At 38.3% G+C, this 15360-nt stretch overlaps 1 protein-coding gene across 2 annotated transcripts in view; it reads right to left on the bottom strand.

Annotated features, from left to right (window-relative positions):
- The window catches only part of CNTNAP4 (contactin associated protein family member 4), a 271211-nt gene extending 257062 nt beyond the window's left edge, over positions 1–14149 (bottom strand). For both annotated transcript variants that reach the window (XM_054697006.1, XM_037516186.2), the window contains exon 1: positions 14092–14149. The gene's annotated coding sequence lies outside the window, so the exon portion shown is untranslated. The remainder of the gene's footprint in view (positions 1–14091) is intronic.
- Between the last annotated feature and the right edge of the window lie 1211 nt (positions 14150–15360).

Raw genomic sequence — 15360 nt, 5'->3', positions numbered from 1 at the left:
GTGAGATTTGGAGCCATTATTTACAGTTTATTAAAGTTTCTTGTATTCAAATAAAACTATAAGATGTTACACAGGTGTGAAGAATACATTACAATGTTTTAAAAACTAGTCTTACTTCGTACAAGTTATGGATGTAACGTAGATTTAAAATTAAAGTGTTTGTCTTTTGTGAAATGAAACCATTCTTGTCCATAGCTCAATTTTGGCAACTTGGTAAACAATGTATTTAATAAGTGTGCTGTGGAAGATGGTAAAGTGCTCTGGGAAGGGGAGAGGAACAGAGAGAGGCAGCAAAACCATCTGGAGCCAAGGACTCCAGTCTGGAGTGGAGGAACCTGAGGTTGCAACTAGGCCGTGTGCCTCAACCCTCATCACAGTCACATCCTCTCCACGGAAGTTTCCATTCTCTGCTGAACTGCTCCACCCTCGCCTACTGCCCTGGCCATCCCAGTGAAAGCAGCGCTGCTGGGATAGTCCCATATTTTTAGGGACTTAAATACCAAAAGGAAACACAGGCCAAATAAAATACATGTGTTACTGCAGATTTGCAGTTATTGTCTTCACTTCCTTGAACAAATGTCCTTTATTCACAGCAGAAGCTCTATAGGAACATGAAATAATCTTTCCTAAGTGTCATCAGAAATTATACAAATGTGCATGTATATACCAATAAAATGTATTTGGAGGTGAAAGACTCATCCCTCCCACCCACCCCCCAAAAAAACTATTATGAAAATCAATATTAAATCTTAATAGCTATACCTCCTAAAATGTATCAAAGGAATTAACATTTTCTGAGAGTTAATTTTCTTGGTAATTTAAATCAAAAATGTTAGGTGAACTAATCATGTTACATGCTAAAGAGGTTAAATGAGGCTGGAAAACAGTAAAGAAATTAATCTACATTTAGGATAAAGTTAACCTGCTTTGTAAGCCTCTGGGAACCACTTACCAGAAATTGCATAATCTTGCATAATAGCAGATCAACTGAATACTCTAGAAGTTTGCTGATTTAGCATTTAATACTTGCAGAGCAATTATTTGGAAAAGAAGTTCTGTCCGATAATAAAATTAACATTGCCACAGTATTTAGATTTTAAAAATCTCTGGTGAAGAGATGAATTTGGTAGAGACACATGAAATGCATGCATGTGTGTCTTATGAATGCATACAACATCCACATATGCAAACACAACACACACACACTCACCCTCCACTGGTATAATAAATCCTCATTCTTTAACTATACAAATAGATCTTTTTGCATGAACCCAGTTGACTCAATAATACAGACCAGTGTTGGCTGATGGATGAAATGTGTGGCTCTGCGTTTTTTCATTTGTCCTATGCTTGTACTGGATGGTTTTCTATTCTCCTGTTCTCTAATATTGGAATAGGTGTGTTTCAGTTAGATCTTCACACCTGTCATAAACCCCTCCTGACCACTGTATTTCTTCTAAGCTGATCACTTTCCTGTTATTCTAATATTTTTTATTTCAATAGTAAAAACAGTTAACTTTTCATATGAGCAAAATAGCAAGTAAGAAATCAGGATCGCCCTGTTTTAGAAATGACTCTCCTGCTCTAACACTTGTGCATTGATTCTGCCGTCCACACTGATTCCAGTCATCTTGCTGAGCTCTGGATGAATGAGAAGGTTCAGTTGCTCAGAAAGTATAGATGACCCCCCCTTGCTCGCAGAATATGATTCAAACTCCATGCCGAGGGCAGAGCCTGGTGCCATTTGTTCTTGCCATGTGATTTCTTGTCATCACATCCCTGCAATTCCTGTGCTATCCCTTGCCCCCCAGGATCAGTCCTCAGCCCTGAAGTCACCTGTAAACATCTTCCCAGCTTCCCCAATGACTCTGATATATGCCAGTCTGGAGCTCCAACATGAACATATGCTTTACATGCTATCCTTAATTCCTCAGCCCACCTCCGGGGGGAAGGCTAGATACAAGGAGCAGACTCTATGGATGGCTTAAGGAAGTCCAGGAGAAATTACGAGATAGCACATGAAACTATTCACGAGAGTAAGTTTTTCTCCAGGTACCCCCACAGAAATGACCCCGACTGCTATTCTAATTTTCTGCCTCCATGTTATTTAATGGTCTGCTCTCCCTTATATTAAAGTCACCATGGGGTTTGCCTTAGCTCTCCAGGTCCTGCAAAATGGCTTGGAGCAGGTTCCAATACACCATGTCATTCTCTGAGGTTTTTTTTTTTTTTTTTCACATAGAGGGAGAAACACAAGTCTGTTCTGCTAGCAGGATCCCCAGTTGCTTCTTCTAGGTTATTCTGGACAGGATGGATGGACACACACACACACACACACATTTGCCTGCACACATTCATTCAGTAGATAATGTTGGAAACCTCCTGTGCCTCAGCCACTGTGATCAGAGATGTGTTTACCATTCTGAGCACAGCAGGTCATATGAGGCAGACAAATCATGTCAAGCACAAATCTTTAACTGGGTGGTGTAATATAAGCAAAGAGAAGGAAAATTGTAAGGCAGGCTCAAATTGTCCATTTAGGAGACCTGGCTCAGTCTTGGGGTCAGCAAAGGTGTCCCAGGGGAAGTGACTCTGAATTTTTATCTAAACCATAAGTATTGATTAGGTCAAAGAGGAAACCCTGGGAGCAAAAGCAGTACCTCTTAGGGGTGAGAATTACCTCAGAGCATACCAGGCAGCCCCAGGCTGGCTCAAAGCAAATCCATCACGTCTACAAAACATAATTTCAATAATTTACTCCTGTGATGATGCATCAATAATATCATATTCATACATGAGGGTTGTATTTTTTAAGTCCCAATATGGCTAGATTTGAAAGTAAATATATACATTTATCTTATATTTGAAAAGCTCTCTCTTTCAACGTTTTAACACCAGCCAGGGCTAAAGTTATCTTTGGAACCATTTTCCTGTGATCATACAAGCCTCTATGGCACTTTATCTTCTGGCAAAAACTAGACTGATTATATACATTTACTTTAACCTTCTGAAATTGCTGGGAAAGAGCATATCTATAAATATATAGTGATAATTGATGGTCAAAATGCCAGTCGGGGTTTGAGCTCATTGAACAATTTTGGGCTCAAAAAAGAGAACACAGTAAAATTGCTCCAAGCTTCTATTACTTCCAAAGATTCCTTCCTTTATGCACTGTGATTTCTGAATGGGCTCTAGTGATATCGTTACATTCATAATGTGTCTCTCTTTCGAGTAGTCAAAGTGTAACTATTATATTTTCTTAACCTATTAATTCATTCATGCTTGATTAAATGCATATGTAAAATGACAAATTCAAAAAGTGAGTAAGCCAAAGAGTACAGATGGCTCTCAAGTGAAAAAAAAAAAAAAAAGTCTTTCTTTCGACTCACAAATCTCACTAACAGAGACTTCATATGATAAAAGTTGCTGTTGGTTTTCTTTTTTTGTTGTTGTTCTTAACTATACATCTTGCAGCTTTTTCCATGTAAACACAGGAAGACACACACCCCCTAGCGTTTCAACTTATGGCTGCATTTCACTTCTCTGCATTGTTAATCATCTATGTACTATTTTTTCTGTTTCTGTCACTGACAGACACCAAAGTACTAAATACAAACACTGCTATAAAGTGCCAAAGACTTCTGCAAATAGTATCTGGTATATGTAGCAGGCACAGCAACATTTGCAAATATTTTATTTCCCCCTTCTGTGGTTAGGCATTACCATGAGACTCTAGTATCTAGCAAAATGGTCAGTGAAAGGCTGGGATTTGATCCTCCTGGGTTTCCTGGCCCTGTCATGATAACCAGGAGTCTGTGTTCCCATAGGTCCAGTTACAAGACAGTAGAGTTTCCATCTGACAAATATGTGAACCAGTGTTCCCCCAACCACCGAATCCTCACCTGCATGGGACTACAGCAGGAGTAAGAGATACTTTCCAGATGCCAGGAAAAGTCTTCATCATGGTCATGACATTTGTTCCATGGGAATCTGGGTACTCACTCAGAAGATACTTGGTAAATGTGATCACACCCCAATCATTCCTGTTTAAGAGCTACTATATAAACAATCTTGCTAACCGGGAACTTTTACACTCTGAACTTTAAAATCCTTGAGCTTAATGATGTAAAATATATATAAATCAAAAAACATAATATTTTTACCAAATAAAACTGTTATTTAAAATCTTATATGTCTATATCTGTGTATTTCAACTATAGTTCTTATTATAACATAGTAGAGCTAATATTTTTGTAGTATGACTGCATCATTTGAGATTGCAATTGTTCCTCCTGATTTGCCTTGATACTGAAGTTTTATTTTATGTATTTTATATTTAGATATGTTGTAATTTTTGTGTGATCATGTGCACTCTGCACACCCTGATAAAGTGCCCATATGTGTGCATCCAAATATGTACACATAAATTAATGAGCTCTTCAAGATATTAATTGAAATCAGTGGTTCTCATGGGGACAACTTTGCTTTCATCCTCAGGGGACATTCGGCAATGTCTGGAAATAATTGTTGTTGTTATGACCCCCAGACGGGAGCTACTGGCATCCAGTGGGCCAGGGATGCCGCTACACATCCTACAATGCACAGGGCACCACCCCTTCAAAAAAAATAATTATTCAACCCAAAATGTTAATGATGCTGAGAGTGAGACAGCCTGACTTAAAACATAACTTTTACATTTTAAACACAGAAACAGGGTAATGAATTTTTTTTTCTGAGTTAAAATGTGTGATCCTTTCTGTCATTATTCGGAGCAAGTAATGTATTGGCTCCCTGCGTTAGAACTGAAATATTTAGCATCATCAAAAGGCTGCAATCCAGATAGTGTCAATGTTATCCTTGACACTGGAGGACAGTGAAATACACTTATTTTTCCAGCCTGTGTCTCTGGCTTTTGCTCCTCATATAGGGATCTCACTAAGTCTCAGGGCAGGTTCTATAGGACGTGCAGGACAGGGAGGACCCCACGTCCGGAGCTGCAGCTCCCACTGTTAGAAGATAGTGAATGTGAACGAAAGCCTAATCCTAAAGTCCACTATAAAATCTGCCTCCATAAATCCTTGTTCTCAGTGTGTTTATGGAAGGGCTTACTCATCTTCTGCATTAGTGGCAAGTATAATTCCCTGTGTGCCCAGAATGGACAATATGAAAGATAAAGTGGTGCTTTCTGCTCCCCAGGGAGAAGATCATCCTTAGGATGGTCTCAGCTACTCGATTAGCCTTTTACAATGGAACAAAGTAAGCTATTCTGTGTGTGCCTCCAGCGGCAACTCTTTTAAAACACATTTACCTAAAACACTTTGAAAACCAAGTTTTACCATTCCTTCACAGCCTTGGAGAATTTAATAATTTATAGGTCTGCACATTGACCATAAAAATATTTTGTCATTGATGTTTCCATTAAATTGTACTTGCTTGAAGTCAGCATGGGGTGGAAATTCTTTTCAGTGAAATACTCTGATTTCTTTCACTCATTTATCAAGGATGCTTATTGACAGTTTGTATGACTAGAAGCCTGCCTGTAGACATCATTTTGATAAGAAAGGAAAATCACAACATTGAGTAAGATTCTTTGTGAAGAAAAAAAAACTTGCACATCAATAAAAAAATGTATTTCTCATTATCATTTCCTTGCTTTTACACAGTAAAAAAATATTCTACTCACTTTAAACTTGAATTCAGCATTAGCACCTTCAGAGAAGCAAGAGTTCAGACCCCACAGGGTAATTTGCTCCAACACCTTGACAGAGGCCTCATGGTGGGTGGGAAGGGAGGAAGTTTGGGTATTTCTCAAGCTCTTGAGCTCAGAGCAGCACTTACTTAAAGGTCTGATTTACATTTTCCTCCTCCCCCCAGTGAAATGATAGGAATGCCATGAGAAATTGCAGACAGTGGGTATTCAACTAGCTGTTTGATCAGAATTTAGGACATTAAGTAGATATTTACTGAGCTTTACTATGTGTTTAATTATAAACTCCAGTGGGGGAGGGGAGATATAAAAAGAAACACATTTTAGTGTGAGGAGTAAGATGAGACATATATAACCATTATAAATGATAAATTAGTTTTAAATAACCCAGTGCTTTAGGGAGAAAGTGGCATTTCAGCTGGTATTTGAACAAGAGAGATAGGCAGGAATGGAAGAGGCTAGGCCTTTTCATAGGGACTAAAATGAAGGAGAGAAATATCCCAGGTGTTGGAAAGAGGGGACAGACTGTCTCTCTAGATGCTTGTTGACAAACACTAACCTGGTCTGCATCATTTCAGTGGGGGCCCGAAAGACTATGGTCAAGGATTATGGGTGCTTTGGTGGTAGTGTGGTGTTTTAGCATATATCTGAAGATATTCCCCCAAATCACAGACTGTTACAAACCCTGTCACCTCAATAAAAATAATACAATAAAAAAACACATAAACACATTAAAAAGAAATTAGAATGCATGACACATATGTAATTTTTTTTTAAATTTCCTAAGACCCACATTATAGAAATTAAAACTCATATTCACATTTAACCAATATCTCCAAAATCTAGTTAAGAAGTAAAAAACTATAGAAATAATCATAGATATCTTACATTATATTTCACATGTCAATTGTCTGAAATTCAGTGTGGAATGTGTAATTATAGCTCTTCTCTATTTGAATGTGAGCACTCACATTCAAGTGCTCAATAGTCATATTGACAGTATAGCTCTAGCATTTGGGAGATTTCCCAGGTATGTGGAGCCAGGAATAGCCAAGCACAGTAAAGGAGGAACATGCATTTCCCCACTAAGGATGCCTACTGCACCAGAATATACAAAACGGGCAGCAGATGCATGACTGCTTTGTGTTCCCCAAAGTGTATGTGCCCTCATTCAGATGGCAGCAGTCACTGGAGAGCTATATTCTATGACCAAAGCTACCCCTCGGTGACACAGGTCTAAGCAACTTAGTAACTTGTGGAGAGAGGCCCTGGGGAAGAGGGGCTATGTCTTAGCTATTTCAGTGTGGGGTACCAGGGGTATCCGAGTGAATTTTGGCTCAATAGATGGTGATGCAGCTGGTAGGGATGTAAACTGGTCCAGCCACTATGGAAAGCTGTGTAGAGGTTCCTCAAAACACTAAAATTGGATCTACCATGTATTCAGTGATTCCACTCCTAGGAATCTACCAAAAGAACACAAAAAACACTCATTTGAAAGGAAATCTGCACCCCTATGTTTGTGGCAGCACTATTTACAATAGCGATGATATGAAAATGACCCAAATGTCCCAAAACAGACAAATGGATCAAGATGTGGTATATATACACAATGGAATACTACTCAGCAATCACGAAAGATAAACTTGCACCATTTACAGCAACATGGATGGACCTGGAAGGGATTATGCTCAGCGAAATAAGTCAGAAGGAAAAAATAGAAATATCAGATGGTTTCACTTACATGTGGCATATAGAGAAATCGAACAAAGGATCAGGAAAAAACAAAACTTGCAAGTTGGCCATAGATCTGAGACATACAGCAGGGGAGAAAGGGGAGAGGGGTCAAAAGAGGTGGTGGTTGGAGAGCTAAGGGGACTACACCCGAGGGGAGAAATCAAATACTGTCGAAAAGTTAACAGTGATATGAAAAAAATAAATTTAAAATAAATAAATAACAAATGGTGATGGAGGGCTACAAGTAGGAAATGGAATTAAGAATAGAAAGAGAAGATCAAAGACTGGCATGAAATATTTACTTTCATTCATTTGTGTTACAGAATTTATGCTCAAATATAAAATACACAACTGATACACTCTGGGTTTAGAAACACGAATGTTTGAAAATTAATAAATACTCAAACAAGACAAATGTCCCTTCATTTCATTAAGCTTTAATAGGTTTATTCCTGATTATGGGTCCTGTCTGCCTTTTCCTTACGGTTAACTTAGAAAACCTGCAATTGTAAATTCTTTCCCTGCCCCTTTGGAAAGCATGTAAATCTTCTCCTAGTCTCTTCCTAGTTTTACAACCTGGGAAATGTGTTCTCAGAACATGGGAACCATCTCTTTGAAATAGAGAGACAGCACCTCTATCTGGTAGTTTCTGTGGGAAAATGAGAAGCAGACTTGATGGGCCCCCCTTGGCAAACACAATGTTCTAATCACAGACAAAAACATTTGTAAACTGGGAACAGCTTCATGTGCTGAGGAACATCTCCTCCTTCAGCTTCATGACCTCAAGCACTTTTCCAGGAGCCTTTGTTTACGCAGCTCAGGTCAGTCTCTCTCCCCAATTATAATAGCCCAAATAGTCTTCCCTGCTTACCTTTGTCAGGTGTACTTTTTGCCTTGACAGTTTTTTTTTTTCTTTTTTTTTTTCATATATTTTATTTTATATAATTCTTACATCATTTTTCATTTTTGCACAATGTATGCATTTTCATTTTGGTTATATTCCCCATACAATTCCACCCCCCTTATTTTGACCCTAATCTCTCCTCTCCTTCCCACCCCGCCCCCATAGTGTGTCTCTGGTTTATAGTTGCAAACTCATGCAATTTGCAGCAACATGGATGGAGCTGGAAGGGATCATGCTCAGTGAAATAAGCCAGAAAGAAAAAGAAAAATACCAGATCGTCTCACTCATAGCAGGAATTCAAACAACCTAAATAAGGGACCAGGAAAAAGACTAATTATAATAAGAAAAAACCAAAATCAACATGCTTTGACAGTTTTTTAACACATAATTTTCCTAGCTCCAAAAATAGTGGAAGCAATAAAGTAAAACTAAATAATAAAAATGAAGTGCATCCAGAAGAAAAGGGAGAGGGTGGGGCACTTAAACAGTGCCAGGGGTCAATTATACAGTGAAGGATGGAATTAGACTTTAAGTAGTGAACTTGAACTAGTATATATAGATGCTGATTCATGATGTACAATGGGTGTCACTGGTGGCCTGGGGGTTAAGTCTCAGTGCTATCACTGCTGTGGCCTGAATTCGAGCCCTGGCCAGGGAGGTGATCCACATGGCTCAGCAGACCTCTCCTGTCTCTCTTGCTCCTCCCCTCAGCAGTGTATTTCAGTAAACCTGCCTGTTCTGCTCCCCACTCTGTCGCTGGTGAATTCTTTCACCCCCAGGCATCTCTGGCCTACACCCCATATCTTCTACACACACACACACAAATTTAAATATAATATATACACCTGAAACCTATATAATGTTACAACATTACTTCAATGTAAAACTTAATTTTTTTTTTAAAGAACCATGAGGTGTATGATAAAAGAAAAAGGAAAAAGAAAGAGGATGATCAAATCACCTTGGAATGTTAAGAAGAGGAGGCCAAGAAGGAAAAGAAAATGAGGTGTTCTACTGAGGAAAGATAAATTAGGATTTTACAAGTTAGTCTGAGGTAACAGTCTTTATTTGGGCAATAATGAATTTACAAATAGCTCCTTGAAGTGACCAACCCTATGAATAAATTGAGATAGTTCAGGATATCACACATTTTTATCTGTCTGGATAGGATAGCTTTTACTTTCTCATGGATGTCCCTCATCAGATGTAATACTCTGTCATCTTGTAAGTGATTTCCTCATTACATTCCTTTTTACTTGAATGTTCGATCTGCTCTTAGCTTTCCTGAACTCTGTGACATGGACTATGGAGGTTAACCTCTAGTCACCCAGAGCTCCCATTAAATCTTGATTCATCATCAGCTGTATCCTCTGAATTGTCCTAACTGTCCAGAGAATTTATTCGTGGTCTAGGTATGTGCTCAACAGGAGGATATAAAGGGTACCTCTGGAAATTCTAAAGTATATGTCAGTTACGCAAGTCAGAATACTATTTCAGATAAATAGATCATTAGCCTGTGGAGGTTGGCATTTAGCAATGTTTTATAGTCAAACATCTGATCAGAACATTTATGAGTAGTGCTCACATAAATCCTTTAGCAAATTATATCTATAAATGCAAATAAAAACATCCTGGAAGCATATTTCCAACATTAATCAGAAATATGTTGCTCCTCACAGTTATGAATTCAGCAAAGCAAGCAGAGTTCTATATAACAACAGTCTTAAAACACTGTTAGGTGAAATATAAGATATGTAAATTAAGATATTTAGCCTAGCCAAACAATAAAGTGATGGGAACTTGCAAGAGTATGAACAGACATCATTAGGAACTAATCTTTTCCAAGTCTCTAGTAAAGAAACATAAGATTATTTATATGACCCAACAATCACAAGATGTGTATTTTTTAAAAATTTCAGCATACATAAGGAAAGCCGGGTAACGGGTATCTGTTTTAGTTTCTTGAAAAGTTAGCTTATTACCTCCTGCATGGTCTAATATTAAAATAAACACTGAAGTTCGTGGGTGTCAAGCATCTCCAAGTAGTCAGTTATTGTATTCTAGAAATTTCGCATGCCATAGAATTTAAAAAGTCTTTTCATGCTTCTTTCATCAAGTTAATTTAAAGCTTTTCAAATATATCCTAGAATTTTGAGTCACAAGAATAATGAACACAGTCTGGCGTTTTATAAAAAGGAAAGATGCTTTCTCTACTTCGTGGAAACACAAACGCTTTTTCTCCAGAACTCATTGTCAGATTTTTGTTTAGAAAATAAGACAGAGGTGAGAAAAGAACATGGGTTGTTTTTTATTTTTGGTATATATCAACTCTGAGAGTGCACACATATTTTAAATAAACATGGCATATTATTGAAATCAATTTTGTTTGTATTTTACTAAGCTGTTACATGTATTGATATTGTAATGATCCTGATTGAATGAGAGGTAGGAGCAATTGAGAAGGAATGTCCTGAATGATCAATTTAAAAACAACCACTTGTTTAAGGAGACACTGATAAACAGACACACGCCAAAGGAAGGACAGAAATGCCTGGCTGTGCCCAGAAGCCAAGCCCCAATTAAAATTAGCAGGTGGTCTGTGAAAGGTCGATGCAGGGGCCAGGAATGAGGAAGCCCACATAGAAAAAAACAAGATGGCCCTGACACTAGTACCACTGATACCATCAAACCGAAACTGAAGCCATAAACATGAGAAAACAACTCAGCTCCATGAAAAACAACTTTGTTCCGCCTAAACCTGTTTCCCCCACTGCCAACCCAGTTTTCCTGCCTAACTTCTCCTCACCCTATAAAAGGGACATCTCTCCCCATAACAGGCGTGGCTTCACTGACCCCCACCTTGGGTCCATGAGGTCCGCCCGGGGCGCAATAAATTTTCCCTTCCTTTGAGAAATTTAGCCTGGCTCTCCTTTTCTCTACTGCACCGAACCTTTCAGTCTGAAGAGGTAGAAACATAGAAGCCAAATTAAGTCAATTTAAGATGCCTTAGACTCCAAGCCCCTGGGACCTCCAGCGCTTTCTCCAGATTTCGGAGAGGTGGTGATCTCCTGGCCACAGAATCCATGACAAAGGACTCTCTGGACTCAAGTTACTGTTGGGGCAGGTTGGTCTTTGCACACCCCCGCAACCTCCCACCCCCACCACTGAGTGGTTCCTATCCCTCTCCCTTTTGCTGCTAATTGAACTGTAAGCTTATGTTGTTGTAACTTGGATTCCCACCAATAAATTCAGATTATATTTGGGGTTTTTTTGTTTGTTTGTTTGTTTAAAGATTTATTTATTTATTTATTTATTTATTTATACACAGAAGAAGTGGGGTGTAGGCCAGAGGTGCAGGGGGTAAGAGGATTCACCAGAGATAGAGTGGGGAGCAGAACAGGCAGACTGACTGAAATACACTGTTGAGGGGAGCAGTGGGTGATAGAGGAAAGGTCTGCTGCGCCATGTGGGTAGCTCCCTGGGTGGGGATCAAACTCAGGCCATCACAGTGATAGTGCTGAAATTTAACCCCTAGGCCACCAAGGAGGCCCTCAGATTGTATTTTGGCTGAGTGCTACATGAAACCTCCACCTACCTATGGGAGTCAGTCGTTATGGGATACAGACTTCACATTATACACTCCTGATGAAAGATTTTCCATGGTTTCTTGTTCCTGATGGGTCCTTTTCAATTAAACTATTAGATTTAAACGCAAATAGCTAACACGATAAGAATATCCACTAAGTGAACTGTTAGGTACTTAGTGACACTCCTAAAGTGATTATACAGACGAATAAAAGAAATCTGGCTAGGAGGACAGATCCCTGAAGATTTAAAGATCTAAGTTATAAAGATTTAATTTAAAAATTTTAATTTAAAGCTCTTTTATTGAATGAAAAATTTTAAACTGGAAGAAGATTTAAAAAAAAAAGTTTCTGTGAGTTTTAAGCCACATCATTTTAAAGATAGAATGCATCTATGTGGGGAAAAAATAGAGTATGAAGAGGAATGCAAATCAGAATGATAAAAATAACTTCAGTGTACGAGAAGACATTAGTAATGGTCTGAGACAAATACATTTCCTGAATTGACCTCAAATCCTGTGGATTTTTTTCTTAGATTTGCTCTTTTATTTCTTTAAGAATTTAATATTCTCATACTTTAGTTTCGTTCCAAAGTGAGAATTATCTGAAGAGAGGTAGGAGCATATGACAGATTGCATTGATTTTTCATTATCTGCAAATTGGCTGATTTACTGTATTGGTTTGTAGAAAAAAAAATAGTCAAATTACTACAAAGCAAAAAACTGCTTGTGAGAAGCTGGAGATCCAAACAGGTTCGCAGAGCCACTACATTATTGACTTAATGGTCTGTCTTAATGAATGTTGTAACCAAACTCTGTTAAGAATGGTGCCAGTTTACCTGATTTCAAATTGTTTTCGCCTTTGAATGTTTCAAACACTGAAGTCATAGAGCAACTTGAATCCCAATTGATTACCCTGGCCTCGAGCTCTATCCCAAGGTCAACTCAAAACTGGTATAAAATGCTTCTGCTCCATTACGTTTAAATAACAAAACAGAGGAGACCACCAAAAGGGAGATGTGATTTACTCTTTGTCAAGTCAAAAAGCAAGCATACAGTTTGTTTCACAAACATGGCAGACATATGTTTCAATTCCTACTAAGAATTCAGGCTTCATGTGCTAAAGCTGTATCTGGGAGTCACACTCTGCCTCAATTTCCCTATGATGGGAGTCTTTGACACAGAGATAAACTCTAACTGGACCCGCCATACAGCACTTTCTGAACAGCTTACATTACACTTCTTAATGTGAGTCATGCCTGTACCCTTTTAGAGAATTCTAATCCATGGCCCCTTTGAAGTTAGACTCCCCAAATCTACCTGGAATAAAATGCCAGAGGAAAGTCTAGATTAAATAAATTAAAATGACCATTCAGATTGATTCCAACCACTCAAAGTCAATTTTAAATAATTCTTATTCATGGTGCCACTTGTTAAGAGTTCTCTTCCAGGTTCCGAACATGTCTCCCCTCTTGAGTGTCTATTATGGTATATTTCAATTTTTAATACATCCATGGTTCCTAGATAAGTGTGTGGGCATCCTGAGGCTATTTTATCCAAGGCTTAACACATAAACTTTTCCACTGTGTGCTTCAACACTAGACTATTTCATCAACCTGAAGGTGAAATGTTTGTTTTCACAGGATTAACTGCAATAATGTATTCACAATCACTGACACATATTAAAGACTTAGCACATGGCAGCTATTATTTGGCTAAGTTTTTGAATTAAGAAAGCTTACATTTTTTAAATTTTCTCTTCAGTGATGCCCTATATGCAGAGAAGTGTTCCTATAATAAGTTTATAGTTCAATAAATTCTAAAGGCTAAAATATGAACATCAAACCCCAACATCTCCAAATAAAAAGTCTTCTGTATTACGTTACATTTTTCCTAGTTCTTTGTGTGTCCATGTAATGTACAATCTGAGAAATGTTCAGTCAATACCATGAGATTCAAAGGCACAACAGTGTACGCTGGAGGGTAGTGTTTTATTACCTATATATTGATCTGCACCTTTGTTCACAAAGCAATACAATCATTTTTCTTGACTAGGAATTACCTATTAAAAATAGGTATTTTTTCTCTAGGTGTGTGTGGGTGCAGGTGGAGGGGAGTCAGGCGGATAGGACATAAAGAATGGAATGAACTTATATTGAGTACCTGTAAATGGCCAGACACTCTGCTTGACGTTGTCATGTTGTTTTTCCAAAGTAGTGATACTGCAGGCTTACAACATCCCTAGGAAGAAAAGATTTATTGTTATAGAGAAGGAAACTGAGATACAGACAGTTGTTGTATGTTGCCCAATACCCACACCATGTGGGCAGAGCCCTGGAATTCGAATAGCAAGGCAACCCCTCTGCTTTTCTATCATCCCAGGTGGCTGCTGATAGAAATCATAGCTCTGATCAAATAAACCAATTCTAGTAGCTCCTTTTCTGGGATTGCTCTAATGAGTCTAACCATTACCAACATTATTCCTCACATCAATCACAGGCACTTTTTTTTTGTTTCTCAGTTTTAGTTCGCTAGAATTCTTTCTCATCTATAGACTAGCAGAACACTTCACCAAAGCCACACCATGTCTTTTTTCTGTGCTCAGTCTCATATGTCCATCTTTTGCACGATTAGTCAGTGTCAGAGAAAGAGAGACAGAAAGAAATTTAAACCCATCAACTATAACAAGTCAGAATATAAAACTGATCGATGCCCCCAGGAGTGTTTCTATTGGGAAATTCAGAAATCTGGCTTCTTATTTTATTCCATTTCTGCATGACTAATTACCCAGTGAATATTTCCATATGGAAATTCATATTCATTATTTTTCATCCTACCATATCCTGCCTTCATAATTTTTTTCCTGCTCTCATGCTTTCCCCAATCATCTACTATGAAAATTCTAGAAAATGCTGATTTAATCTTTCTTTATTCCCCTTTATCCAGGTTAATAAGCCTGTGGATTCTTCATTTGTATTTTCCTGCCTCTGTCTCTTTCTCCCTGTGTTCCTTTCTAGACAAAACAGTTCAAGTTCTCACTGACTAATTCCTTCATTAACCTTCTCCCTCCCAGTCTATTTCTCATCTGCCTTAAGATATTTTGGTTAATGACACTGTTGCTTTGTCCTTCTTCTGCTTGCTTAGTTTCCAATGTAAGTTTCTTTCAGTCTCCCAATTATTAAATCTCACCTCTACCTTATTGAGTCTATAAGGCACAGGTATTCTCATTTTTCTGCTGGTAAAGCTATTACCAAACACAAAGGGTCCGCCACTGGGCATGCATGACCCAGCTGACGAAGCCAAGTTGGAGATTCTCACAGCAAAGAGTTTTTTGGTTTTTTTTTTTAAGATTTGTTTACTCATTTATACAAGCACTGGGTACAGTCAGAAGCGGGGGAAGGTGAGAGAATTCACCAGAGCTAGAGCAGGGAA

Source organism: Talpa occidentalis, unplaced genomic scaffold (genome assembly GCF_014898055.3).
Source record: "Talpa occidentalis isolate TD23 unplaced genomic scaffold, MPIMG_talOcc4v2.1 talOcc4.17, whole genome shotgun sequence".
Lineage (NCBI taxonomy): Eukaryota > Metazoa > Chordata > Mammalia > Eulipotyphla > Talpidae > Talpa > Talpa occidentalis.
Note: the sequence above shows the minus strand (reverse complement) of the source record. Positions and strands in the feature narration are given on the sequence as shown.